At 39.9% G+C, this 23,913-nt stretch overlaps 1 long non-coding RNA gene across 1 annotated transcript in view; it reads left to right on the top strand.

The window, feature by feature from the left end:
* The window catches only part of LOC110309961 (uncharacterized), a 38,182-nt gene extending 14,700 nt beyond the window's left edge, over window positions 1-23,482 (top strand). The window contains exons 2-3 of the long non-coding RNA XR_003834821.1: window positions 3,344-3,514; window positions 22,925-23,482. This is a non-coding gene — a long non-coding RNA (uncharacterized LOC110309961). The remainder of the gene's footprint in view (window positions 1-3,343; window positions 3,515-22,924) is intronic.
* Window positions 23,483-23,913: the final 431 nt, after the last annotated feature.

Below are 23,913 nucleotides of genomic sequence, written 5' to 3'. Positions count from 1 at the left end.
TGGATCCTCTCTCTGCTTCATATAGAGTGAACATGTTTCCATAAATTTCAAATTCCCATTTTATTGAATTCAGCCTACTATGTGCTAAAGTGCGTAGAAACATTAAATGCACTCTAACCGTGTATGTACACACAGATGTCAAATCATCCTTTTTTAATGGGCTATTGTGCTTCCTTTACAGACAAGGTCAAGAAGAAGGTGCTCATGATAGTGGGAAGCGAGTAACTGAGACTTAGAATTTGAACCATCCTTAACACTTTGACTGAATGGTGTTGGACTTTGGTGTGATCTGTATTTTGTTGTGTTGTGAGTTCCCTGTGAGTAGACACATGTGCTACACCTCACCAGAAAGCTTTGTAACACAACAGTAATGTAGTCAGTCTCTCTAGTTTTTAAGACCTTCATATCTGTTTTTTCCTCATGCACTTCAAGTAAACAAGCAAACACGAGGAATTAGAGGTTCAAACCGTGCATAAGTTAAAGAGCTGTGATGTAAAATAAAAGATGAAACAAAAGAAAATGACTTTCTTGTGCTACTGCTAGAAACTTTGATATCTGCTCCTATTCCTGAAAATATATTAAAAAAAAAACAACTTTGTGCCACCAATTCTCAATTACATTTATAAATTCTAATATTAGTGTATAGTCATATATGTAACTATGTATTAGAACATGGGGGCCTAGATGTCCTGCAATGTGCTTTGTTCTCAAGGTGGAAAACCAGGAAAGCAGCAATCAGTCTGAGGCAAAAACATGAGAGCCAACAAACCAATGGTGTAGGTTCTGGAGTCTGAGACCAGAAAACCTTATTTTGTGATGATTCAGAGCAAGAGAAGATGAATGCTTCAGATGAAGGAGGAGAGGGAGAGACAGAGATAGAGACAGAGAGATACAGAGAGCCCTGCCTTCTTCTATACTTCTTATTATTTGAAGCTATGTCAGAACTAAATGGTGACCATACAAATGGGCAACAGCAATTTTTCTTTCTTTAACTACTAATTCAAATGCTGATATATTCCACAAATACCTTCATAGAGAAACTAAGGAATGACAGTTTATTTGCTGAGCACCATTTAGTATAATCAGATTGACAGGAATATTACCCATATGTTAATAGTCACACTCTCTCCCCCTCCACGTTCTCAGTGGCCATTTGAAACCACCAGTCTGTTCTCCATTTCTACACCATATCACTGCAAACAATTTTAGGAGGAAACATGCTTTTGGGAACTGCATTGTTCACCTCCATCTCTGGAACGTATGCTTGGTCTTTAGTTAGTAGCACTATCTGGGGAAGGATATGATCTCGTTGGAGAAGGTGTGTCACTCAACTAGGGTTGAGCTTTGATGTTTCAAATCCCAAGACAGGCCCTGTCTGTCTGTCTGTCTGTCCGTCTGTCTGCCTTTTCCTTGCTTCCTACTCCTTGTGCATAGGATATAAACCCTCAGCTGCTGCTCCAGGCCATGCCTGCCTCTTTGTCTAATACCATGCTCCCCACCATTATGGTCATAGGCTTTACTAACCTCTAGAATTATGATCCCCTACATTAAATGCTTTCTAAATCATGGCATTTCTTCACAGTAATAAACAAGTAACTAAGACACTTGGGAACTCATTAGTGAGCAGCTCCTTGGTTTGGTGCGTTCCTAGAACACGTATACCCTCCAGTCTCTCTTCTCTACAGCTCCAAATCCTCTCGTCACCTGTATATGATTCCTATCCAATTATACTTAATGTAAGGATTAGGATAATTGCATCTTCTTTCCATTGTCCTATACGTTGAAATGTCTTGACACATTTTAAAATGTACTATTAAACAAATAAAGCATTAATATATTTTGACTCTTTGTTCTATGAAAACTTTTTCCAAACTTGTATTTAAATGAAGTTTTGCTGGGATAGTTGTTCCCCATTGAAGAAAATTCTTTCACAATCAATAATACAAGTTCCGTAAGTTCAAGCTTTGTGGATTTATTTACCACCAAGATTTCTTCCACACACTGAACATGAAGAATGCACTTCATCATGTGAACTACTAATGACTTCCTCTTTGGGATGACAACGCTCTCTAATCAGCTGGAGGATGTCCAACTAAAACTAGCTTACTAAAATATACATACTTCAAACTTTCATGCCTCTGCATTAATTTTAAAATTACATTTAAAGTTAAATATATATATTTGTTATATACGCATATTAATGAAAATACCCAGTGTTGTTGAGCATAGTGGCACATGTCTTTAATCCTAGAACTTGGGAGGCAGAGGGAGAAGCAGAGGCAGAGGAGGCAGAGGCGGCAGAGGCAGAGGAGGCAGAGGCAGCAGAGGAGGCAGAGGAGGCAGAAGAGGCAGAGGAGGCAGAGGCAGCAGAGGAGGCAGAGGCGGCAGAGGCGGCAGAGGAGGCAGAGGAGGCAGAGGAGGCAGAGGAGGCAGAGGAGGCAGAGGAGGCAGAGGAGGCAGAGGAGGCAGAGGAGGCAGAGGAGGCAGAGGCGGCAGAGGAGGCAGAGGCAGAGGCAGAGGCAGAGGCAGAGGCAGAGGCAGAGGCAGAGGCAGAGGCAGAGGCAGAGGCAGAGGCAGAGGCAGAGGCAGAGGCAGAGGCAGAGGCAGAGGCAGACAAATAGATCATTGTGTTAGAGACTAGCCTTATATAGCCTATAGTGAGACCCTGGTTTTTTTGCTTGTTTGTTTGTTTGTTTGCTTTGTTTTGTTTTGTTTGTTGTTGTATTCTATGCATTCCAGAATTAAAAACCTAAAACTATTTTGAACAGATTTATATAACCTTTTCCTTTTCTATTATTTGAACATTTTATACATGCATTTTGATCAAATCTACTTCCATTCCCCAGTCTCTAATCCCTGCCTTATTTTTCCAGCATTATTTCCTTCAAACTCCATGGATTTATTTTTTTTAATCCCATGGGATCCATTTAGTTCTGCCTGTATATGGGTGGACATAGGATGATGCACTAGAGGCAGTGTAGCCTCTCAGAAGTTGTATTCCCTAAGGAAAACTCCCTCTTCAAGCAGTCATCAATGGCTTCACAGCTTGGAACAGGGCTTCATGAAGCTTTCTATGATCTATGCTAGGATTTTGCTCACCTGATCTTATAACATATTTTGTGCATGCAGTCACAGCAGGTATGAGTTCATATGTTCACAAAAGTATAGTACAGCTAATACAGAAATTAGTGTGGAGGTTTCTTGAGAAACTAAATTTAGTAATTTTAGTAACTATTAGGATTTTAGTAAAGACCAAGCTATACCTAAGCTATATGAAAAGGTATTCAAATTCTGCTATAAAGATAGTTGTCCATCCATATTTGTTTCTCATCTTTTTCCATAGCAAAGAAATGGAATCCATCTAGATATCCGTCAGCAGATGAATGGGTCATGAAGACGTAGTCCACGTGTACAATGGAATATTTTCAGCTGTAAAGAGGAGCGAAATTTGCAGGAAAAAAATGGATGGATCTGGAAAACATTATGTAAAGTAAAGAAATGCAGGCTCTGAAAGGTGAATTTCCTAAATGTTTTATTTCATATCTAGATCCTAGCCTCTGGCTTTTAAAAATGTGTACCCAAATGGGAGGAACATAGATATTGTTCAAGATACTAGAAAGGGCTCCATGTGGTGATGGAGGAGGTGGTGATGGAGGAGGTGGTGATGGAGGAGGTGGTGATGGAGGAGGTGGTGATGGAGGAGGTGGTGGTGGTGGTGGTGGTGGTGCTCACTTTAGGGGAAGGACAATAATCGATGGGAGGGAGACTACTGGGAGGGAGGTTACAGCTGGAGAACAGGGTACTGAGAGAAGGTGGGTTGGGGAAAATATATATGAAAACCTTGCATGGAGAACCATTACTCTGTAAGTTAAACACAAGTGTGTGTGTGTGTGTGTGTGTGTGTGTGTGTGTTAAAGTTCAATTAAGAGTAAAGTCATTAAACTGCAAAATGCCTTCCTTTAATACTCTGATGCAAAGATAGAAACATATATGTGAGAGTAACTTTCATCTACTTGAAAACCATAGCTTTTTTTATTCTGTACCTATATCATAGTCTTTTCTTGATAAAATTAATTAGAACTTCAGAAGAATATTTTTCATCATACAAACAAAATGTCCTCCAAGTATCCAACAGCTGTAGGATATATGTAGGATGTATGTGTGTGTGTATGTGTGTGTGTGTGTGTGTATATATATGTGTGTGTGTGTATGTGTGTGTGTGTGTATTAGCATATTCTGAGAACCTTTAAGATATATTTGAAATTTCAGACATTGATATAACATTGAAAGTTGTTCAAAAGCAGTCTGGATAAGTTAAAAAGCACATCTGAAATTATTACATGAATTATAGGAAAGGCACAAAGTATAAAAACTAACCATCTTCATTGATCTGTTTCTATGTATTCCTCGCGGGTATTGTATTTACTAGACACTGCTAGAAACTACTAGCAAATATGTAGTTGGTCCTATGGGCATTTGAGCTAAGAAACCTTTTATCATATTAAATATTACTGAAATCACCTTACCATTTTCAGAAACTTTAGCAAATAATGATACATTAAAAGTCTAAATTTGTGTAGTCTTCAGTTGGATGACCTATTTTACTCATTTTTCTCTGAATTATACAAATATTCTAGACTATATTGTTGGATAATTCTCACAGTAATCAAAATCTATTTCTTCCCAATAATTTTTTGTGTATATTAGTACTTTAAGAAAGAATATCAGAGCTATAAGTCACAAGTTTAGTGTGCTTAAAGAAATGTTCATATATGAACTAATATAGCAAAGAAGATAGTATAAAATAATGAGAAAACTACAAACCTCTGTATTAATTTCATAATAGAATATTTATAAATGAGTTCCTCCCAGTAGACCACTACCAAAGAAAGCCACAAGTTAAAAACATCAATAAATCATTCTTAAAATGTATCTATAACTGAATTTATTCTATAAGCCACTGAAGAATATGGTCTTGCTCAAATTACTGACACTTATGAATGCATTAGCAAAGGATTATATAAAGAATCTTGAGAATATCGAAGAATGTAGTACTGTTGTATGATTTACAAAAGTGTCAGTATTATGTTAAAGTTAATGAAAAAAACCACCTACAAGTTAATCTAATAGGTTAATCAACGACTTAAAAACTAGATAAGGAAATTCTATTTAAATAGCATTCACATGATCAGAGAATGTGTATGTAATTACAGAGATATAGAGATATTAGTCACCACAAAAATATGAGTGCCACTATTGCATCCTTAGGGATAGCTTTCCAAGCTTGCCATTGTTGTGTCATAGCTGGGAGAGAGTGTTGGTTGTCACCCACACACACTGGCAGCTTACATAGCATCTTCTGGTGCCAGAAGCTGTGGCTCGTGAGGGAGCTTTCATGTCAGATCTAGCTTGGATCCTGTGAGTCCTCTGCCTGAGTTCACGATGTCCTCGATGTCCTCGGCAGTAGGGACTTTACCTTCACTATCTGCAGTGCAACCAAGGGCCTACAGTGATAAGGTAATGGCAATAGCCTATGTTGTTTAGGAGGTCTCACCAGCTCCCTAGACCAACACTCCAGAGACAGTGTTGGTTTTTGTTGTTGTTGGTGGTGGTGGTGGTTTGGTTTTTGTTTTGTTATGTTTTGTTTTTAGTAGTCTATACCTCTTAAGGGTAGTATTTTCATTCCAAGTGCAAAACTTTATTAAAACTATGTATCCTTATGTGCATATATTGATGGATGGATCTATAAATTTATTTTTATATGTGATTTTAGGTAAATTGAAAGCAGTATGATTGCTTCTGAGTTTTCCAATCAACCTTCCTATATTTACCCTCTCCTGTATTTATCTTTTAACTGCTTCTCAATTAAATATTCCCAGGCTTCTAATCCCCCCTTCATATCATATGTATTCTACTGTAAATCAGTGTAATTTTAAAAGTATCTTTAAAGTAGTTGAAAAAGAGCACGTCCTGACAGGATGCTCAGGTTATAGTAAACATCTTTATGTGAAGCTTTATGTAAGTCATGCAAGTTCCTCTATGTCTCCCAAACCTTTCTCAGCCCTATCGCTCCCATGTTCCAATAAAACTAAATGTGTTTTTAAGCAAGTTTTAAGGTTTTGTTTGCATGTTTTAATTAATCCTTTTTTCTGTCATTTTTGTCATTTTTAATGTGATCATTATATATCAAATGGTTTTCCCTCATGTTGTGTTTCCAGCAAATATGTGGAAATTTTATAATTAAAAGTTTAAGAGAAATTAAAAATTTTATTTGCACAGGCAGAATGAATGTCCAAAAAAAGAATAAAATAATTCTGGAGATGTGTGAAATTAATTCAAACACAGAGTTCTTTTAATTAATTAATAATGATAATGGTATCTATTTTAGGGTTTCTATTATTGTGATGAAACACCATGACCAAAAGCAAGTTTCAGAGGTTCACTTACAGTTCCATAGAACAATTTATCATCGAAAGTACTGAGGGCTTCTCACACAGGGCAAGAACCCGAACGCAGGAGCTGATACAGAGGCCAAGGAAGGATGCTGCTTACTGGGTTGCTCTCATCCTGCTTGCTTAACCATCCCAGGGTTAGCACAACCACAAGGGTTGGGACCTCCTCTATGTCACTAAGAAAATGCCCTATGTATTTTCTACAGCCCAAACTTATGGAGACATTTCCTTAACTGAAGTTTCCCCTTCTCAGATAATTTTAATTTGTCAAGTTGTCATAAAACTTTCCAACACAACATCTCTATGTTTATAAAAACAATTTACATATATTTGTTTTATTTGCATGGTCGGGTAGGGAGGTAGTATGTATGAGGGTATATTCATGCTTCTGTGTGGAGGCCAGAAACCAACATCAGGTATCACCCTCTACCACTATAAAACTCTCTAGCTTACTTTTTGAGACAGTCTCCCTCTGAACTTGGGGCTCACAGTTTCCATTAGACTGGATGTCCAGCAATTCCCCAGGATTCAACTCTGTCCTTCCCCAGCTCCAAGATAGTTCTACAAACATATACCATTGTGAGTGCCCAACTCACCAGCAAGAAAGACGCCACAACAGGATCCTTCTGCACACGTTTATTGGGAGAGCTTGATTGCAGAGGCGAAAAGACCCCGAGCCCCAGAAATGGCGCTGCTTATATAGGCCTACGAGAGGTGTGTCTACACCCGATTGATTATGCTTTCAGTGCCTCATTTGCATGCCTCGGACCAGGCTGTGACTCGGCAAAAAACTCTACTGCACATGCACACATTGGTTGTTTACCCAAACTTATGGGTGGTAGCCAGCACCACCTTGTAATGGTGTATGTGGCTTCCCACATACCATCATACCAGTTTCTTGTCTGGGTACTGGGGACCCAAACTCAGGTCTTCATCTTGATATAGCAAGTGTTTTGCCCATTGAGCAATATATGAGTTCTGAGAATACATTTCTGAGAAAGAATGATTGGTCTGGGAACAAGGTAAGAGGCAACCTTTTGTCTCAGTAATACCGAATCTGGAGGGTGATATCAAGTGTACAGTAAGCATTTCATTAGTGCTGGCTAAACAAATAACAGTACAGTATCTGTGACCGTTAACCTTGATTGTCAATGCAAAGGAACTTAGAATCATCCACGAGGTGTATATCTTGATAAGTATATGAGGTCTTAAAAAAAAAAAAAACAGGTTTAAACTGTTGTATAACACCAGTTCATGGACCATAGACAAGGATGAAAGCAAACAAAACACCAGCATCCACGTCCTTCTCTTTCTCCACTGTGGATGCAATATAACCAGTTTCAAGTTCCTGCCTTCCTGCCTTAGAGTCACAAGAAAAGTAAACAATACAATAACCATTAACAAAAAAAAATGGTAGTTGTAATTCTATTGAACAGAGATGAATGATTGTAAAGATGTCCAGATTTCTTTTAAAGTTATTTTTCACCCTAAACAAAAGCAACCACATCCCACGATGAAGAAACCCCTTTGGATGAAACAGCCAGAAGGGCAAAAGTATTATTAGAGTATTATTACAGTAGGACATTACTATCATTATGATCCGTGTGTTCAAGGAGGCAGAGAAAGGAAAAGCTTATGTCTGAAAACATAGATAAGATAAAGATGAGTTGCAAAGACATGGTTAGAAAGATTTGAAATGAAAAGATTCATTTAAGGAGATGTGGAAGAATTGAGTTGGAATTTTGATGGGGACTGCATTGAGGAGATGTCAAGGAGACTCTCTCCTCACTCCTACACTTTTCCTGCTATCCTTCCTGCCCTGTAACTGGATATATTTGTAAAGTATAGTTCTTTCTAGCTGTCTACTTTATTCATAGAAATAATGACTCTGATGCTTAATATTTCATGAATAAATGCCTAGGCCAAAAGCTTTGCTTGTTCCCTGAGTAGCTCATAACTTAATTACCCATTTATTCAATTTTAAATCATGGCTGGCTACCTGGTCCTCAGTTTCATGTGACAATTTTCTTCTGTGTCTGGGGCAAATCTTTTTGTGCCTGACTCTATTCCCAGAAATCCTTTCTCTGTACCAGAACTTCCACCTCCCTATTTCCTGCCTAAGATATTAGGGTAACAGAAATTTATTGACAGGTTATGCTTCTCTCTACCCTTCCCTATAAGTAAAGTGTTTGAGAAGCTATCTTAAGTGTCATCTGTGAGAGAGAAAGGATAGGTACTCAATGGAATAGCAGTTGGGACCTGTGATTCCAGCAAGTTCTTTGACATCTGTAGTGACTGTGTATCTTTATGCCCTGGTCACTGATAATGGTTGGAGACATCTCCTCTCTTTGGAAACTTTGTCTCTAGCCCTAGAAAAACAATGTGATTTCCAAGGAAGATGGTTTGGTTGAGAACAGAATGTAACATGTCAAATTATTCTTTTCAAAATATTCTTTTCAAAACCATGGGATAATTTGTTTATGAAAATCCACCATAGACAATTCTTTAAATAGGTATATATGTGAAGACCATTTTGTTAATTTGTCTTGTGTAAATTCAATGAAACACTACAAGGACTCCCAAGTTCTGCGGGTGCTGTCCACAGAACTATTGTTGACTCTCAAATAGATACAATGAAAAGCCCAGTAGATGTACGGACTGAGATAAAGTTCATATTTTTGTTTGTCTACTTTCTCAGAATACCGTGTATTCATTCCAAGCAAATATGTTTTGTTTTCATTGGTTTGAATTCAAGTTCATGCTCTCTGAATTGAAAGTTCCTTTGCTAAAAAGATGTCAGCCCCTTCAAAGTCCGCATGCTACTCTAACACATAGCAGACGCTATCACTGGAGGATTTGTCATCCCATGGGGACATGTGACATCCCACAGGGACATGTGTCATCCCACAGGGACATGTGACATCCCACAGGGACATTGAACTGCATCTTGGCCTGCATTTTACTTTAACTTTTTATGTAAATATTTAACATCTGACCCAAGATTGTTCTATCAAAAGATGCTTAAAAGAATAATAAAGATCCATGCAAATCCTGTTGAGTTATTTATGATTTATGACAGATCAACTTATGAAACTGAAGACAGCATCTGAAGAGAAAGCCACTTTGAGGCAGTTTGGCATCCGCAATTGAGCTTTGAGTATAATGGATGAGTCTGCCAGTTTTAAAATGGGTTTGTGTGGACAAAGCAAAGATTTTCTTGTATCTTGTAATTAAATAACAAAAACAGAATGTTTTCTTATTTCTCAAAAGTAAATGATAAAATTAAAATTGAACCCAGTCTAAGTATTTCAAGATGGGTAAGATTAAACATAAAAGATTTCTCATCTTAATGCGATTTACAAATTAGTGCTTTTATGGGTAATTCCTATTAATTAATGACTTGAGCTTAGACCATGGCTGATAATTGACCTCTGTTTCACTCAGGCAAATTACATTCTTCAGACTTGACCAGTCATCTGGCATGAAAAGATCATAAAATACACCTAAATAAGAAAAAAAATAACTAAAGCACTGAGCAAAGCCTGCTTCCTAAGCAAGGTAAGCTTTGCTAACACTTTCAGGCCAACCACAAGAGAACCAACACCACTCACAAAGCAAAAAAACATGTTTAGATATGGTTGTACATACAGAAATGATACCACCAAGATACTTAGAACCCACTAAAAACAGATTTAATAATAAAGTTAAATATTGCAATAACCAATCTTATTACAAACATATGTACAATCTTCTTTGAAAAGTGTCACATAAATTGATGCACACTTTCTTCCAAAATCCCTTTGACTGGAGATCAGAAGACTCTGAGGCAGGCTTTGAATTAAGACAAGAAATGTAGAACTAAGAACAAATTCTTATAAGTAGCAAATAGAGTAAGGGGAGAAAGCATGATGGAGAGATCGGTTTTAATAGAACTCCTTGTTTAAGTGGCTCTGTGAACTAAGTAAGCACTGCAGTGTGCCATCTGGGCTCATCTTCTGTAAGTATGAAGAGTGATTGCATTAGCCATGCACAAGCCTAGTACATGGCTTGAAAGTTGGTTATGGCAAACCTAGTATGCTGTGCCACACTTAACCTCCTTCCTCCTCAACATTACAATTATTTTGTTTCTGAAAGATCTTTGATCATTTAAGAATAACAGCCCTAAAATAACAGCGGCTGTAAAATGCCTGAGCTTCCTCTCTCTCACACAAACCGCCCTGGTCAGAGAGTCTGAGGTTGGCATGGGACCTCCATGATGTCACCAGACATGCAGATTCCTCTGTGCTCCTGCGCCATCATTTCTGGTGTGTGGGCTCCATACTCCAAGACAGATGGCAGATTTCCAGCCAACTTACAATTAAAACAAGAGAATAAAAAATAAGTGAGGTCAAAATGATTTCCCCTGTCCTCTGCTATAGTTTGTGTTCCTAGTGGCCCAGTGTGTTTAAAGACATCATTCCTGGTATGATGGTACTGAGAAATGGTGAAGACCTTTAAGAGGCAGAGCATAGCAGGGGCAGAAAGAATGAGAGCTTTGGGGTGGACTGCTATGAAAATGTCTTCTAGATATGACAAAGACATTGACCTATGAACCAACTGTATCTCTGGTTACCTGCACAATCCTGTACATTCTTGGATCTGTCACTATTTCATCTTGTGTGGGGGAAGGGCTCATGAGGCTTCAACAGTCAATGAGGGGCTGTGGGGAGTTAAAGGCTGTGAGAGGAAGAGGATTTCTTTTCTTCAGTAGCATGGCCTCTAATCTATTGCCCACATCCCCTACTCACCCTTACGCAAACAATCATGATTAAACTCAGTGAGTGGGAAGAAAGGATGTAAAGGGAGAAGGAGCCTTACCGGTAAGAAGCACTTCATTGGAGAGGAGAGGAAGGGTGAATGGTAGAATGTAATGAAGTCCTAGATGCCCCCAATCATGAATATAAATGTAAGAAATTGCTAGAGAATTGCTTTGTGAAAGAGGCAGAGTCTAGAGGAAGGTCATTAAGTCATTGCAGGAATGCCTTGGCAAAGGATCCCGAGTCCCCAGGCTCCCTTCTCTGCCTCTCCTGGTTCAACATATAAACATATGTGTTATTGCCTGTGCTTTCAGTGCTACACACCATGATCCTTGAGCTTAGTAAACTTTGTTTTCTTCACAAGTAGCCCATGTCAAGTATTCCATCATCACAGGAAAAATCTAACACAGTCCATTTAAAGAACCTTCTCAGAAGCTTTGACAACATCATCAGTTCTCAAGCGGATGCCATCAGTAGCCTGAAACCACTTGGAAACGGCCACCTGCTAAAGCAGGCTCGGTGACTGTGATGGTTTGCGTGAGACTTTTCACTCCAGGTCTTGGCACTTGAACAGTTCATCCAGGTTGAACACTGTTTTGGAGGAGGGTTAGGAGGTGTGGACATGATGGACGAGGTGTGCTACAGGCAGCAGCCACTGGGGGTTTCAAAAGCTGTGTAACATTCTTGGTTAGCTCCCTCTGTTTTCCTGAAAATGTTTTCAAGATTTGAGCTCTCGGCTACCAGCTCCAGGTGCCATGTCTGTAACCTTGTTGTGTTTTGTAAAAAAGAAAGGAGCCAAGGATATGCTTGTAGAGCCAGGTATGGTGAGGTGGGAGGGGTGTCTCGGAGGGCCATGCTGAGGTACTCCTTCCCCCTGAGGTACCAGCCATACAGATAGAGTGTAGAATAGAGTTTATTTAGGGATGGGAAGGGGAGTTGAGAAGGGAGTAGGAGGGGAGGGGCCAGCCAGGAACACATGAAGAGAGAGGGGAGAGGGGGAGAACGTGAGAGAAGAAAGTGAAAGAGAATAAAAGAGTAAGAGAGCAAGGAGGGGACAAACAGCCCCTTTTATATAAGCCAGGCCTACTTGGCTATTGCCAGGTAACTGCTGGGCAGAGCCCAGAAAGAATGCTAACAAGCCTGTTGTCCCTGCCATTATAAACGATTTTTCTACAAGTTGCCTTAGTCAAGATGTTTTGTCCCAGCAGTAGAAAAGTACTGAAAGCAGTTGATAAAGCATTGGGGCTGGTGACATAACTGTCAACAGAGCACTTTCCTGGCATCCAGGAACCCCTGAAAGTCCGATTCCTAGAAAAACATACATCGGTGGTGTACACACCTGCAAGGTCAGCTCTGAGAATGGGAAGGCAGGAGGATCAGGGAATTCCAGTTCTTTCGTGCCAACACAGCAAGTTCATACCTAGTCTAGACTGCACAAGACCTAATCTCTAAAATGTAAAATAAAATGCTAAATAATAAAATCAGGAATGAGCTGCTGGACATTAAGTTGGCATGATGTGATGTAACTTTGATGAGAATACGCTAAAATAAGGAAAAGGAACGAGAAAGGAGAGTGTTAGGACCCATCTTGCCTCAAGTGAGGACACATGTGCACCTTCATTTACTGTCACCACAACTCTGTAATCGCAGAGAACATAGATGCTTCAGTTCCAGTCTCTGATCTGGGGGGGGGGGGGGGATATCGCCTCACTCCTAAAATGGCATCTAAGATAAGAATTTCCTCAGGGAACGCGACTGTGGCCTTACCTACAAACTTAGCTAAATGGGACACTAACAATAAATCTTAGTATATCATTTTTTAAGCAATTACAAAGAAGAAAGCAAAAATTGGAATGAATCAGATTGGGTTTCAGTGTCAGAAACCTGTGGACTTTAATACAGACAGGTAAATTTCTTGTAGTCTATTTGCTATAAGTTGTTTAGTCCTGTTGGGCTTCCATGTTTGGAAAAAGAAAGGAAAATCCATAGGAATCATTATCCGAAACTTCATTCTAGGCTATTTTCTTGGGCAGAGTTAATAGTCACAAGAAGTCACTATAGGGGAAACACATGGGATAGCTAAGATCAAAATAGTCTTTCTGGGCCTCCAATCCAGTTCATCCCATACACTTCCCTCTCCCTCTCCCTCTCCCTCTCCCTCTCCCTCTCCCTCTCCCTCTCCCTCTCCCTCTCCCTCTCCCTCTCCCTCTCCCTCTCCCTCTCCCTCTCCCTCTCCCTCTCCCTCTCCCTCTCCCTCTCCCTCTCCCTCTCCCTCTCCCTCTCCCTCTCCCTCTCCCTCTCCCTCTCCCTCTCCCTCTCCCTCTCCCTCTCCCTCTCCCTCTCCCTCTCCTCTCACCCTCCCCTACCCCCTCCCCCACCCCCTTCCCCACCCCCACCCCCTCAATCTGCTATATTTTTCGGTTAAAAGGTAATTATATCACTCCCATCCTCCTTTCCTCCCTCATCCTCCATGTCCCTTCCTGACAGCCAGCCCCTCCCATGTTTCCCTTATCTTTCAGATTGATGGCCTTGTTCATTGTTTATTATTGATACACACAGAGATATGCATAAATGTATACATTTGGCCTGCCCAGTCTATTTTTGTTACATGTCTGTGTATAATTTCAAGACTGACCATGTTGTTTTGAATAACTCGTTAGGGAACACATCCCTGGGAGACACTGATTCTCCTTCTCAGAGCTGTCATTAGTGAGAGTCCCCCATCTGTGTTAGAATCTCTATTGATATTGTCATGGCTCAGGTCTCACTTCACAGCCACTTTGAAACCGTTGAGACGCAGTCTCACAGCAGACTGCCTGGTCCTCTTGCTCAGTGGGACTCAACCTTCCTAATGCTGCAATCCTTGAATTGTGCTGACCTCAAACCATAAAGTGATTTTCATTACTATTTCAAAACTGTAATTTTGCTTCTGTTATGAATAATAATGTGTAAGTGTCTGTGTTTTCTGGTGGTGTTAGGAGACCCTTGTGAAAGGTTGAGAATCACTCCTCTAGCTCTTACAGTCGTTCTACGTCTTCTGAACCTTAGGTTCTACTTACTGGAAGGAATAGAATCAGCCCGACACAAGGGTATGGGTTGAAACCTGGGATTTTGGCTGATAAAACAAGGCTCTTGCTTCTGCTGAGCCTCAGGATGGTGGCGCACACTCTGGGAATGCTAATTGCTCACTTTAACTTTGGTCTGTTTATCTGTAGTACAAAGGTAATAATATCAACTGTACTAACCTCGTGGGGTTGGTTTGAGGATATAGGACATGGGCAGATTGCTTCATACTTAGCTAACAGGCATTTCTAGAACATTCCAGTTCAAAGCAGCAGAGCGCACAGTAAATATTAACTAGACTGTGCCTTAGAGTAAGATTGATGTCCCGAGAAAACAACCATTTACTAGCTGAGTTGAACTTCTATGGTTTAAGATTTTTATAGGATACCCTAGCATGTTCTGAATAAAACATAACTATTTTGTGGTTATCTTATATATTTAATTATAAAATATAAAGCATACATGACCCAAATGAAATCACATACACATATATCTATATCTGTGTACATATGAACCTTATATTTCTTCTCATGTATTGAGAACCATTGATTACAGTACATCACTATAGAACCTGAGGTATTTTGCAATGTATAGTTTGTCTTTGGATTACCATTTGAATTTTCTCATCTGGCAAGTCTTGAAAGTAGTATCTAATATATTACTTCCAATTTGTGTGTGTGTGTGTGTTTTCAATCAGTTCATGTGTGTCAGTTCATAGACTTCTATGCTTTCTTAATGATATGGCATTTTATTTAAAGGGCAGGTATGGATTTGACTTATTTGTAAAGCCACATACATAAGATGCCTGGCTTTTTCACATGATTAAAAACTGCTCACTGTAAATACCGCAGAACGCTGAAATTAGTCTGCCTGTCTGAGCTTATGTCTGGATTTCACTAGACCATGCAAATGTCTCTGATTTAACCTGGATGCTCAAAAGGGATCCCACCTGCCAAACCTAAGTCCCCAGAACTCCGAGTTCCAGAAAGGTTCACTGACAAAAAATATTCAGAAAGTATGAGAATGAATTCTCCTCAGAAGTCATACATTCACAAGTTTGCCAGCGAGAGAGAGGAGTTATCCACGGGACAGGTTCACTTGTGGTTTCCGTTAGCTGATGATGCCCTTCAGTATATTGTGACATTCAGAAAAGGTGCTGAAGCCCTGGACTCTGCGTAGATTAGTGTCCATAAGCTGATTCCAGAGGCCAAGTAATTTGTATGAGTGTCGCCGATTGTAGATTAGCCTACAATCATTTCTTGTGTGGACAAAGCGTCAACTCTTCTGACCGCAAACGCTATGGTGACAGTCACGTAGTAGGGAATTATGTCAACCAGTTTACAGATGAGTGATAAATCTAGATGTCAGTAACTTTGGAACCAGTAAAAATCTGGAATTTGAAGCTAAGATCCCTTCCTATCCACCGTGTGTGAAAAACGAAGAGACTTCTGCTGGTATTGTTACATTCTAATAATTTTGTAAGGTTATCTCAACATCAGTATATTTCATTCTCATATCTGTGTTTCCAAAATGGTATATGCTGGAATTATTTAGATGCAGGCAATGGAAATATCCCATACACACACAAATTCAGCCTCCTGCTAAAGACATGCAAGGCACTGATATTGTAAATTCCCAGTCCCTGGAGATGTCAGCTGTAGGCTTCAAATCTCAAAGTTGTCACTGATTGTGGAATTCCCCTAGGCCCCAGTAAACCATCCTTCCCTTTCCCCAATAGCAAGAGACTTTGAGACTTACACAAAAAGTACTGTGACATATTTAGCATAATAGAAAGAATCCTAGATTTGAGTTTTTTAAATTAAAGGTTAAATTTGTGACCTTGCGTCAGTCCTTTAGTAACAGGTTGTTGTTGTTCTTGTTGTTGTTGTTGTTGTTGTTTAGAAGTGAGTTGATTTGCTTCTTATCTCTGATACTCCAGTCACTGTTCTGTATTATGTAGAAGAGAATAAAAACCTTCCTGCTTCTTTCAGTCTTAGCAAAGGCAAGAAAGATGTTTAAGGAATATAGCATTGCTCTGTGGGAACTGCCAAGAATAAAAAATACATCAATGAAATATTGCATTTTAACTGCACTTCAGACCAAAGTGACCTAAGAGACATTTATAGAACATTCCAGCTCACAGCAGCAGAACACACATTCCTCACAAGTGTCCATGGAACATTCTCCAAGAAGGGTCCTATGGAAGACCACAAACCCACCCTTAACAAACATCGAAAGACTCAAACCAAATCAAGTGTCTCCTCTCTAATCAAAAGGATATGGCACTGTAAACCACAAAAGAAATTTAGAGGATTCACAAATCCATGGAGATTAAGCATTCAACTGAGTAAGCTACTGCTCAGTGAATAAATCCAAGGAGAACTGTGTTATACTTTCTCAACCTTTACAAGTCCCACACAACACCTTTGGCAAGTCATTTCATAGCTCAGTGTCGCCCTTGTCCTGTTTTAATTTTCACAATTATTTTTAAGAATTTTTTTTAGAAATCCAAAATATAATGTCATATTTTGTTTGTTTGTTTCTTTCCCTTTGTCATTCCAAACCCTCACATATATGCTGCCTCTCTTTGAAATCATGGCTTCTTTTTCTGTAGTTGTCATTGTTACATAAATCTCAGTTAAATTAGTGTTATTTGCATTATATTTGCATATACTTCTTCATTTAGGCATGGGGCCCCATGGGATCTCTCCTTTTCCACATTATCATATCTATTGATATTGTATTCTTCAAGTCTTCTTTGTGCAGCCATGTTGAAGTATCCTAAGCTAAGCTTCCCTCTTATTTTTAGGAGACACATCTTCACAGCTGCTTTCCTGGTCATCCAGTTCTTACAATCTCTTTACTGGCTCTTCTCTGATGTCTACTGAGCCTTAGGTACAGGCGTTGTATTGTAGATGTATCAATTGGGGTTGAGTACCCCACAATCACCTAACTTCATGGTAGACATCTGTTTTTCTACCCACTGATAAATGAGCTCTCACCCATCAAAGAAACTCCTCTTTACCACCAGAGATCATTACTGAAAACTACAGCTGTTCAGTATTCGAAGAACAAATCACTCCTGCTTTTTTCATTTATAAAAGACTACAATGTTTATTCATGAGAGAAGTCTTTTAAATCCTGAGTGTATGTCGGAGTTTGCCCCGACTCCAGGTCATTTAGGCATTTCTCTATCCAGTTGACTTTCATACCCTAAGAGAGTTTTATAGTCCTTATTTTGAGCATTGCTTTTCCCAGTGACTTCTTCATTCATTAATAGAATACTAGCGTATAGATGGTGCTTTAAGAAGTAATCTAATCTCCCATCACTTTGATTTATTTCATAATTCTAGGGTTACAAGATATTTTTTTCTTTGACTTAGACTTTTAGAATATTTTGCCATTATAAAACACTAAAGAGTATATTGTAGCAAACAATGATGTCCTTGGTACAGAGAGCAGCCAGATGACCTAATGTGTCTTTGCAGTTTCTAACTTCTATGATATATTACAGTATGGAATCTCTTTGTATAATAGTCCTTTATGTGAAGAAATGAATATATCATCTAATTCTTCACTCCCTTTGCTTTCCCAACACAATATAGCCTCTGATCAAGCTACCCATTAGAATTAGCATGCACATGAACATCTTTCAGTGTGTCCTGTAATCTTCTAGTCATAGGTAGAATTTAAAAACTGATGGACACTGCATTTTGTAATAGCTATCTGAAGTTTTATTCTGTAGAGAAACTTATTGACCAAGAACAGATGTTCTTTCTCTTCTAAGTTGTATGTATTTATCCTTTCAAAAATACATACAATTTAAAACCATCTCTAAAATCACTCAGCCATCTGATGCTATTGCATTTCATCAGCTCCTCTTGTACTGATCACAATACATGAATAAGGTATTCTAAATTATTAGGGTTTAGTTATACATATCATTTCATGTCTTCAAAGGTATTCTTAATTTTAATTGCCATAGCATAATTAAGAACACAAATATAACTTCAGTAATTTGAGTGGCTTTTTCTTATAGCAATTAATATTTTTTCAGGTTATTGAAAAATTTTTTATAAGAGTCTGTATGTGTCTTTATCCATGTGTGCGCTCATGTACATGTGCACGTGCAAACACACAGAGGCTAGAGCATGACACAATGTGCCATGGTGTAACATTTTCCACCTTATTTCCTTGAGAACAGGTATGTTACCAAACCTGCATCTTGCCATTCTTCAGTTGGCTAGCTGGCCTGCAAGTCACAGCAATGCTCCTGTTTCCACCTTCTACCTTCTCTATGCCTTGGAGGCACAGAGATCCCAAGCCAAGTCACAGTCAACATTATTACCCACTGAGAAAAATCTCCTCCAACTCAAGAAGTTCCTTCACTCCTTAGGTTGTCATCCTGTGCACTAGCAGGAACAGAGAAACAAAAATCTAGTTATTATTAAATAATAGGGCAGATCTTTAAAGATATTCCATTTGTTTTTTAAGTACCACGTAAGACAAATGCTTATCATAAAATCTGGTCCTCTGGACAGTCCCTGACAGATGGTGGCATGGTTTGATATACAGCCATGGAGATTAGTTCATTGGATAGTGTCCATCGTAATCATAAAAGGATTACTCTGTGTCATCGACGATTAAAATGCTAAAATGCTTGTTAATAAACTTTAGTTTTTGGAACATTTTTAGGGTCACAGACCATTGAGCAGTGGAAAGTGCAAATATTCTGTTCGTGGGTTTTATAGTAGTTGAGGTTTGTCCTGCTAAAAATGTCAACATCAAGGTACATTCCTTTTTCTTTTTTGTTTAATGTAACTTTTCATCGATTCTTTGTAAATTTCACTTCATGGATCCCAATCCCACTCATCTCCCTGCCCTTCACCTTTGCAACTACCTGCCCCCAAGAAGAAAAAAGAATAAAGAGTTGTGGGAACTGTAGTGTGTCACAGTGTGTCCCACAGTACACTCTTTTGTTCACATTTCTTTACTTGCAAATATACATTGCCGAGTCATTGGTCTGGCACGATGCCTCTGGCTTCTGCTACACTATCATTACTGGATTCTCACCAGGACTCTGGGATATAATGATGCTGCTTTATGGGGATCCTGCAGCTTTAGATCTGTAGGACCAGCCCTTGTATGCTCTCCAGTAGTTCATAGATGGGGCAGGTGTTGGGGTAAGTCAACTCAAAGCCGTAGATCTGGGCCTGGGTGGTAGCTGAGGAGGTCTACCAGAGTGAACTCTAACAATAACCAAGGCTGCTGCAGGCAAGGGACTAAGCTAGGTCTCCCGCTTTGTGACCCCAGGGCAGGCTCAACCATGCCTGAGCCCAAGTCAGCAGAGCCAGCTCTATTGTGCTGCCCAATCAAGTTTCAGAGCCCACTCTCCTGAGGACTGCAACAGGCAAGGGACTGGCCCATACAGGCTGGCTCATTTCTGCAACCAGGGCCAGCTCTACTTTGCTGCCCAGGTGAGAGGAGGGGTCAGCTCTCCTGCTCTCAGGCCTTCTAGGCAAGTGTTCCTAGAGGGGTGGGGTCAGCTTTGTCCGCACAGCCCTAAGACAAGAGGCAACAGCTCAGGGACTTCTGTGTGGTCTTTGATGGTAAGAGACTCTTGCTATTGCAGGGCCATGGACTCAGACTTGGGCCTCAGCTGCAGACTGCAGCATGGGCCAAGACCTTATCATGGTGTTAGATGACATTGCTGGCTAATCCCATCAGGCCAATATCACTACCCTTGAATCTCCAGTTCTGCCTATCTTCATTGTGGACACATCTCACCCAGTTCCTGTCGCTCCTCCCACCATTTCTTACCTTGCTCCCTCCTCTAAACCTCTCAAAGCCAGGGTTAGGCTTCATTTCCTTTCCCCCAACCTCATCCCTATATGACTCAGCCATTTCTGCTAAGCATCCTTTTGGTTTCTTGCCTCACTCTCAGTCATGTGGTACACAGGTCCCATCTTGGTCCACTCTCTCCTATCTCTCTTTGCCTCTCTCCCTCTCCTCAAATTCTTCTCATGGTCTGGTTCAGTCGGAACCCTTCCAGATTCCTCTGTCTGTTCTCCCCCACTTGTCTACAATAAATCCTTCTCCTGAACCATACCTTGGAGTGGTCATGTCCTCATTTTCATTCATCCAATGCTGGAACTACTGGTGTGATCTACATAAGCTCCCTTCTAAGGGACTCAGACTCTTGGAACCTCTTGCTTATTAGATTCTCATAAGGAATATACAGATCACTTATTTCTGCTGGCTTCTGTCACCTACCACACTTCACCCTAAATTCTAGAGTCTACCATTCTGGCCGCTTCTTCCTTCCCTCTGCCTGCTCTACCATCCACCTTGTCTGATCTGTAACTGTCCTCTCTTTGTCTCCAGGAGCTTTCTACAGCATCCTGGCTGCTCACCCTGTGGAATCTCAAACCTACTTTATTCCCCAGAGCTCCACCACATGGGCAACTCTCTACTAAGACACTTATCCAACTCTGTCTATTGGAATCCTCACTTTTCCTAAAAGCTTCTCCCAGTCTGCCTTCTCAGCTGCTTTCTTCTCTTCTCCTCTACTGGATGAATATGGCACTGGAGCTGTCTGCTTTGTCTGTCACTACTATAAAAGTCATACCAGAGTGCCAGGATGCTCCTCTCAGCATACTGGGCCATCAGCCAATGCAAAAGAATGACTCTCCTCTGTGATCTGGGGCTTTTCTCTTTGACAAGTCTCTTCTGCTTGGGGATGCCCGGGATTGAAATTCTTGTCACCATGACTCTTATCCACTCCACTCGGCCTCTTTTTGGAGCTCCCTGTCCTCCCTGTAAGTGCTATTGTCCCACAGCTTCCTTGAGCCCTTCTGGGCCTCTGAGAATCTGTCCCTTCTGTCTCTCAGCTCCCCTCCTGGAAACCCCACACCTTCTTCACATCCTCCTAAGTCTATCCTGACCTCCCCATCTCTGCTGTCTGCTCTGACTCTTACGGCCTCCTGAGTCTCTAGGCTTCTAGCTTCCTCACACCTTCCTGGTCCTCATTTGGCCCTTCCTCTCTTCGTCTTGGACTCAGAAAATCTGGCTATCTTACTGCAAATAGCTTGGCCTCAGTATAGCTCAATCAATAGCCAAAGATTGGCACAATGGATATTCAAATTCTCTTGTATGGTAACAACTTCTGCCAATGCACAAATAAATGACCCCAGAATTTCTTATATCTAAACTTTCCCTGATCTACACTCCCCTAAGCCTCTTAGCTGTGATTTTTCCACACTGCTCTCAAGACATCTTCTGAGGCTGTTATGTAAACTCTCATTATCTTAGGATTTGTAAAATCATTGGATGAGTGTGATAAAAGAATCTGTAACAAAAGTTAATAGTTAAAAAATAGTATATTATACATGTGATTCAGCTTTTATCTATTTCATTCAAATATTGTTTAAAAAGTAGAATTACTAGGAAAATGTATTTAAATAACAACCATGTGGCTTGTCTCCATCTTGGCTGATGACCTCATTAGGATGGAAGCAAGCATGTGTCTGGCAGCCATGTTTACTAAGGATAAAGAGGACATGTCATATGACTTTACCACCATCTTGAATAAGATGACCACATGGTATAAAGAACAATTAAACAATGTCTTAGTCCTACTGAGCCCTTGGCTTATCATTGCATCTTTGTTTTAGACAAAGTATTTTAGATTAGTATGGGACTTTTATAATAAATTTCTAAAGTTATTTAGGTCTATGAAAATTAACAAAAACTGACTTAAAGATAAATGTCTAACCACATATGTTCAGCACCAGGCTTCTAGAAAAACTGTAGATAGCTAACAACATATGTTTGATAAGTTAGGTATGTTAGATAAATAGATAAATAAGATTTATTCAAAAGGTTATAAAGGCATATGCAGGTGAACATAACCTAACTTAGAGAAGAATATCTAACCAAATATGTCTTTGCTCACTGTCCAACATCGAGCTTCTAGAAAATTTTAAGTAAAAGCCACATATATTTGATAAATGAGGTTTATAAAGTCCTAAGGTTTACTCAGGCTAATTATAAACTGGCTTGAAGATACATATCCAACTTCTTTGTCTTAACAAACTTTGCTAAGTTTGTTAAGTTTAAATTATTTGGATAAACTGAGTCATACCAGAAACTGATATTTTGTAGTGGTAAACTATAAAAAAGATCAGGAAAGTTCCTAGTCACCCTATGGACTGTTTATGGTTTAAAGTCTACTACATGCATGGCTTAAAGTTTTATTTCAACGCTAAAGGATCTTCAAATACATCTTCATTTCAAAACTGTAAGACTCAACCTAACACAGACAGAGCTGTAGAATCCTAATCTCATAAAAGCTACAAACTTGTTGCAAAACTGTTAAGCATAATTAAGGCATGCAAGTTAGTGCCCAGTTACCTTATAAATGATAAGACTCTTTAATGTGCTCCAAACTATGTTCATAGGCACGCTAAGTGCAAATGTAATTCATTTAGTGACAAGCTTTATTTAGCCCCCTGTGTATGTTTTCGAGGTTAAGTCTAAAGCAAATGACTAATAAGTGACATTTCTTTTTAATATCACATACACCTAATAGATAATGGTCCTTACACTCTTCAGAGATTGGCTGCATATGGCACTTGAAGTGTTAAACAGAAAAGGCTTCCTGTGAAAGACAGGGATGCCAGCTCCTAGACCACCCTCGGCATGAGAAGACAACAGATGATGGAGCACAGATGATTCTACTGGGACTGTCATAATGCTAACCACTGGACAAGACTGTCCCATGCCTCACCCACTGACAGGACCCTGCCCAAACCGTGGACAAGCGGGACACTAGAGAGTTGATCGACCTACTTTGCCTAAACAAGGTAGGCCAGACCCCCAAGTTTCTCCTTCACAGAAAAGTCTCTTGGGTCTTCTGGGCCTAGTGGATGAAGATTGACACCTGCCCCCAACAAAGTCATCAAGACCAGGGGACCCTAGGGAAACCGTGCCGGGCGCAGTAAGTCGCTGACATTTTAATTGATACACAGGCCATTTGGATTATACTTTCTGCTAGAGTGTATCCTTCTCAGAGTTCTGGATATCAACAGTGACAGCTAACTGTAGCTTTATGTTAACAATAGCAGGCATCCTCTCCCACACCACCTCCACTCCCACTCCCTATCCTTGGCAAGGCTGTAACTATCTGATCAGTTCATTTTATATGTAAAACCAGACCTACTGGGTTTCTTGCTGAGAAAGGCAAACACAGACAGTTTACTTGGCTTGCAAACACACACACACACACACACACACACAACCACAGAAAACAGGTTTCAGTATAATTTTTCTTACTATTCCTATGTTTAAAGAAACTTGCTTTGCAATGGTTACTCTCAAGCAACCATTGGTGTCTCCTGAATGGCTGGGTGAAAAAATTTTTTCAAAGTTTAAGTTGTGAGAGCCCAGGAATGTGTTTTAAGATGTGTAAATTTGAGGAGGAAAGGGGAACATGATCAGGATGAGGAGGAACTGTCGGAGGGTGGACAACAACTGGACTATTTTAAAAAAACAAAACAATTAAAGAATATTTAATGGGAGGGGCACAGGACTGAAGCCCTGAG

The sequence above is a fragment of the Mus caroli genome, unplaced genomic scaffold, assembly GCF_978045245.1.
Source record: "Mus caroli unplaced genomic scaffold, Mus_caroli_1 scaffold_12, whole genome shotgun sequence".
Taxonomy (NCBI): domain Eukaryota; kingdom Metazoa; phylum Chordata; class Mammalia; order Rodentia; family Muridae; genus Mus; species Mus caroli.
This window is presented reverse-complemented; position numbering and strand designations above follow the sequence as displayed.